This window comes from Epargyreus clarus, unplaced genomic scaffold (assembly GCF_041222505.1).
Source record: "Epargyreus clarus isolate Ecla_fem2 unplaced genomic scaffold, WU_Ecla_fem_2.2 ptg000007l, whole genome shotgun sequence".
NCBI classification, from domain to species: Eukaryota; Metazoa; Arthropoda; class Insecta; order Lepidoptera; family Hesperiidae; genus Epargyreus; species Epargyreus clarus.
In genome coordinates, this window is record NW_027332215.1 from 16,410,581 (window position 1) to 16,416,111 (window position 5,531).

Below are 5,531 nucleotides of genomic sequence, written 5' to 3' on the forward strand. Positions count from 1 at the left end.
TTAATTATTTGATCGTTAAACACAGTTTTTGGTAGAAATCTGTCGAACCCGAGACCCTCTGCGCGTCAGACCAGTATGCTGACCGCTCCGCCACGCGGGTCGTCAGGGCAGCTTTTCAACGGCGTATTTTAAAAGCATTCCGTTCAAGTTGTTCTCATGATAGCTTTTAAATTATCCGTACAATTTATTTAGTGGCAAAGACAAAGGTTATCTTTTTTAAATACTAAAAGGCATAGAGGTTATTTTTATAAATAAAATATACACGGTAAAAAAGTATCGAAATTAATAGTAATTTATGACAAAAGGCTATAATGGCTTCCATAAAAATATTAACATTACTTACGTGTAGCTTTAACAACGATTTAGGCGTTGTACGTCAAAGCAGCTTACAGAGGGTAAGAATATTTGCGACTTATTAGTAAATCACATAAAATCTTTATAAAAGGTTGTGTACACTACGTACATGTAATTCTCATGCACTTATAAGGTGTATACAATATACATTAATCCATCCTCACAAACTTTAACTTTTATTGTATTTAAGTGGAATAACCTACAATTAGTAGCACGTAGCATATTGGCTGAAGCGGTGTAGCTTCAAAAATCCCATATATCCGATTAATCCGAATTTTCTTATAGATATGTATTTTGCTTATTAGAAATGTGCTATGCAAACTAGAATAACCAGAATTTAGTTCTACTAACTTCTAAAAATTTTTATGATTAAAACAGCGGACGAAGTTGTGGATTATTGCTAGTGCTATATAATTTGAGGTTTTATAGCTAACCACTCCGACAGTTAAAAGAGACAGATTTCAAGACCCTTATAACAGCGCTATCTGTAGCAAATTTCGCGCCTTACTTACAACGCTCCCGTGGCGCAGTGGTAGCGCGCTTAGCCGTCAGGCCGAGAGGCGGTGGTTCGATCCCACCCGGGAGCAATCGCATGACGTATGGCTTTTTTAAAATTTTGTATATAACAATAAAATACTTTACCGTTTTATATATTCAATATTTTGTCGTTTTATAAATTCAATGTGATAATATTTGTGGTGATTTTTTTTAACGAATATCGTTTAATGACATCAAAAGTGGAATAAATATCAAAGATAATTGTACATTCCAAAATTATATTTACTCTGATTTCCTTTTACTATTAGTGTTTATAATGTTTATTTAACGTAGATCAAATTTGATTTGATGACGCCGTTTCAGTATGTTCATCTGTAAGTATGCATTTTTTTAATTAATGTAAAGCAAGATACTGGAGCTAATGCTTTATTAATTATATGTAAAAATGATGGCATTAAAAGAAGAGAATAATTATTATTAAAAAAAAAGACAAACCCGCTGAGTTTCTTACCGGATCTTCTCAGTAGAGGTCGCGTTCCGATCCGGTAGTAGTTTAAGAAAAAAATTGTACCTGACAATTTGTAAGTGACGTCGTTGGCCTATACAAAAATAAATATATTTTATTTCATTTCTGCTTGTACGTACTTACATAATTATAACTACCACCTAGTAAGATAGTGTATGTTATAAAATAAAGATAGAATATTTATGTAAATTTAATGAGTAAAGTACATTTAGTACAACTCAAACTAAACTCAAATAAATCTCGCTACAAATGTGAAGAAAAAAAATCATTAAATATTAAGATATAAATAAATAAAGCAAATATTAAATAACATCATTTTAATTAAATCATTAAAGAGATGATTTAGGTTTTTGTTAACGATAAAAAAATGGTTATTAATAATAACTTATTATTATCCTCATCTATTAACCTGTTTAAATATTATGTGTCATAATTCACAAACAGGAGTATGAATGAAACACCGCTAGTTATTTGAATGGCTGTAATGATATACGGGTCTATTTTACATAATATTCAAATTACATTCAAACTAGCTATTCATATCTCTACATCGTAGATTTCGAGTGGATACGTTCAGAAATACAACTGTGATGAGTTTTAATGGCAGTCCGAATGACAATAGATTAATTAGAGATTTGTTAGTGGACATTTTAGCGGTACAGCATGTAGCAGATGACGCGTCGCTTATCAGCGGTTATCACCCAGCGAGCCTCGACTCTCGGTCACTCTCGGTGGCAGTCAGTCGCGCGTCCTCGCTCGCTCGAAGTGGACTCGTTGCTCGACCGAGTTCCGACTGTTCCCGAACGTGGTCCGATCGTATCCCGAACCTTTACGATCGGCTACGGCGCTACGCATCCCCGCGACTTTGTGAGTACGTTTTAAAATTTACAACTTTTGTCTCATTTCATTAATCGAATTAAGGCACGCCGAGTCAGCGCTCCACTTATAAATAACATATGGCTTTAACATTTTACTGTTTAATCTTCTGAGTACGCATCCCGTGTGACATCGGCGCGTGATCGTTGCATTAGAGCATTTTCAAAATACATTTTTCAGATTTTAAAGCCTGTCGTGAGTCACATCGTGTGGAAAGATATGAAGGTCGCGCTATACTCATCCTAAAGTAAATTTGTCCTCGCAGTCTTAATGTATCAGGTAGGATATTATGTTTATCGCTTATATTAAGATGATGTGTCTGCGGTGGATATCGTTTCAGTGAAACCATTACTACTGTAAATAATTTGGAAACGGATTGAAACCGAAGCCCCTTGTTAGTTTCAATAGGCATGTTATATTGTTTCTCCAATGTTAATTGAATAGTACGATCAAACGGATGATTATATTGCCGTATTATTTGAATCTATGTTTGTATTAAATTGTAAGGAGGTATTTTACCTCTAACCTATTATTTTACTAACGTTTCGGTCTGGTACCGAGTTTAGTGTGCATTAAGTAAGCCGGTTAATGAGCGACGATTAGTTTTTATTATGATCATAACCTCACATCCCATATTGTATACGTGCGTTAACATTTTTGTAACTTATTACACATTGTTTACATTTTGCAAGGTTATTTTATGGAGCTCAACGCATGGATGGCATTTTCACGCATCAATAGTGCTTATAGTAATCGACAACATGAATGAATAGGTGCGTGTGAGTGTTTGAGTGTGTGGGTGTGTGTATTTATGTTTTGTCTCTTTCCTTTAATTTTTTGCTCAGTTTCTTTAAGAAGTAAACTTAAATATTATATTTTATTTCATATAATTTATTAAAATTTTAGTTTAAACATGTAGCAATAAGTGGTTTTTTTTAGTAAGAGAGCATAAAGGTGACAGCTCGAGGTCATGGGGCGTTTCAATTTAGTCTTCAAGGATAGTATCCTATCCGATCTTCTATATGCATCCGACACTTCTTATAAGATTTGTGATAATAATCCAAGTAACCTTAATGAAGAAGAATACATATTTTATATTTTGCGGTATCATTTAAAAAATATTCTACAAAAAATAAGTGTTACTTTAATTTTACATTAAAGAAGTTTTGTCATTAGCCAACTATTTTATGTTTTTTTTAAAGAAGAATAACTGTACACCCTCACTTGTCATATTGCCTTAGTATATTGGTCCGACTCCGACAACACAATGTTAACAGTGTTAAGTGCTGCTATGTTCTGGTTTCAAGAATGTGCTAAGGGAGACATACTTTTCCGAGGCGTTCCAGCTTAGTCCTCAGGGGTAGTGGCGCATGTGTTGTCGACCGCAGTTAGGAATATCTAATCCGAACTGGGGTTGATCACAGATGTCCATGGGCGCCAGTAGCTACTTACCATGAGGTGGACATGCAGTCCACCTCATGGTAAGGCTCGTCTGCTTCTCATGTATTATAAAAAAAATATCGAAACAGCGATAGTTTATTTTCTGCATCACTACTTGAAGGTAATAGCTATATTTTTGATATCAAATAGGATTCATTATGATATTACAAGATAATATAGACGCTAAGGGATTAGGTATTGCGTTATAAAATAGGTATGTTTACCATTACATTAAGTGATTAGTATAAATAATACGATACAAGAATGAAAATAAATACGTTATATATGAAATTGAAGCATTATAGCGTACAGTCCACTGGTGAAACTCGAATATAAAATCAGTTTTTTTTATAATATAGGTGCAAGTAGCAAAGGAGGATAAAGTCCACCTGATGGCAAGTGGCTACTGCCGCCCATGGATAACTATAATCAATTCCTAATAATATTAGAGTCCTAATAATATACCCGACGTTGACCACACATACGTTGCTAATCCTGAGAAGTTGGAACGATTCCCTGGAATCCCCGGTCGCTAGGCAGGTGTAGATGTTCATGGGTGGCAACCTTCAGGCGGACTGAATGCTCGTTTGCTACATAAAACCTTAAAGCGTAAATTCATCCGACTATTCAAAAATTATAGTCGATTTAGACGACTCTATCGAGATTTTATATGTTAAAAAAAATTTTTCGATCGTAAAGCACTCTCTGATGCTTCGCATTATGAGTCGTGCAATTAGTCAAGCCGTTTTAGCTGCAGGGCGTACCAAAAAGTGAGATATACATATCGATACCTTAATTCGCAAATCAGCCAACTCCACTTTTTGTCAAAAAGTCTTTTTTTATTATTTTGATAGTAAATTGCGTTGATCGTAATCAAAATAAATAAAAAAAATCAATCGATATGTAAATACTATACGTATCGATATGTAAGTACTATACGACATACGCTTAAAAACCTTTCGAAGTCGGATAGAAATGTGATAGTATTAAAAAAAAATGCATACATATCCGTATTAATAGATTAGGTTTAATATCCGCAGTATCTATAACTTGATAGTAGGTATTCAGAGTCATATTAGGTTATGTTTTATCGTACAAAATCATGATAGCACAAGATATGATAGTGTTATGTATTAAATTCCGCTAAGCATTACTACGTACAGATTCTTAGATTTACGAGTACTACTTTACATCGTTTATTTTTCATGTTTGAAAGCAAATGACCGTGCAGTCTGATTAGATGTTACGTGGTCATTGTCTAATGTAATTTATTTTGCGACTTTATATTAGGATACAACGATCTACTATCAAAGGAGTACGGTTGTAGGTGGTGAATGGTAGATAGGTTTTGAAGAATCCTTTTAAACCTCCGGAGTAAAACCACAGAAAAGTTGTGGAGTTGGTCCGCCACAACTTTTTCTGCCTAATTTTAACGGTCTTCAGCGCTGCTTTATTTGAAGGGTAAGCGAGACTTACTTATCCGAGGCGTTCTTGATAGAAAACATCTCAGGTTTGCTTAACTTGGTTTGATACCACATAAGGCTTGAAGGGTAGACAATGTCTTAGGTAGGCTCCTTTTCTTACCGGGGTTTGGTACCAGATATCCATGGGCAGTAGTAGCCATTTATCATCAGGAGTTTGCTCATTTGCTATTTCTATGTTCCAAAATGTTAGTACCATCTCGGTTCATGACAAGAAATACCACTTCTCTAAATGAATGCTGGGCAAAGCTATTAAGCTTTTTCGTTTATACATTCTGCTCTATTGTAAGCAGCTTTATTTTCGATTTTTATTACCGAAATCAATCTCTTGCGTTGATACAATGCGATAGTAAATC

At 34.5% G+C, this 5,531-nt stretch overlaps 1 non-coding gene across 1 annotated transcript; it reads left to right on the top strand.

Annotated features, from left to right (window-relative positions):
• The first annotated feature begins 869 nt into the window (after window positions 1-869).
• TRNAD-GUC (transfer RNA aspartic acid (anticodon GUC)) lies at window positions 870-941 on the top strand. Its single transcript has one exon. It is a non-coding gene; the product is annotated as a tRNA-Asp (tRNA).
• The last annotated feature ends 4,590 nt before the right edge of the window (window positions 942-5,531 follow it).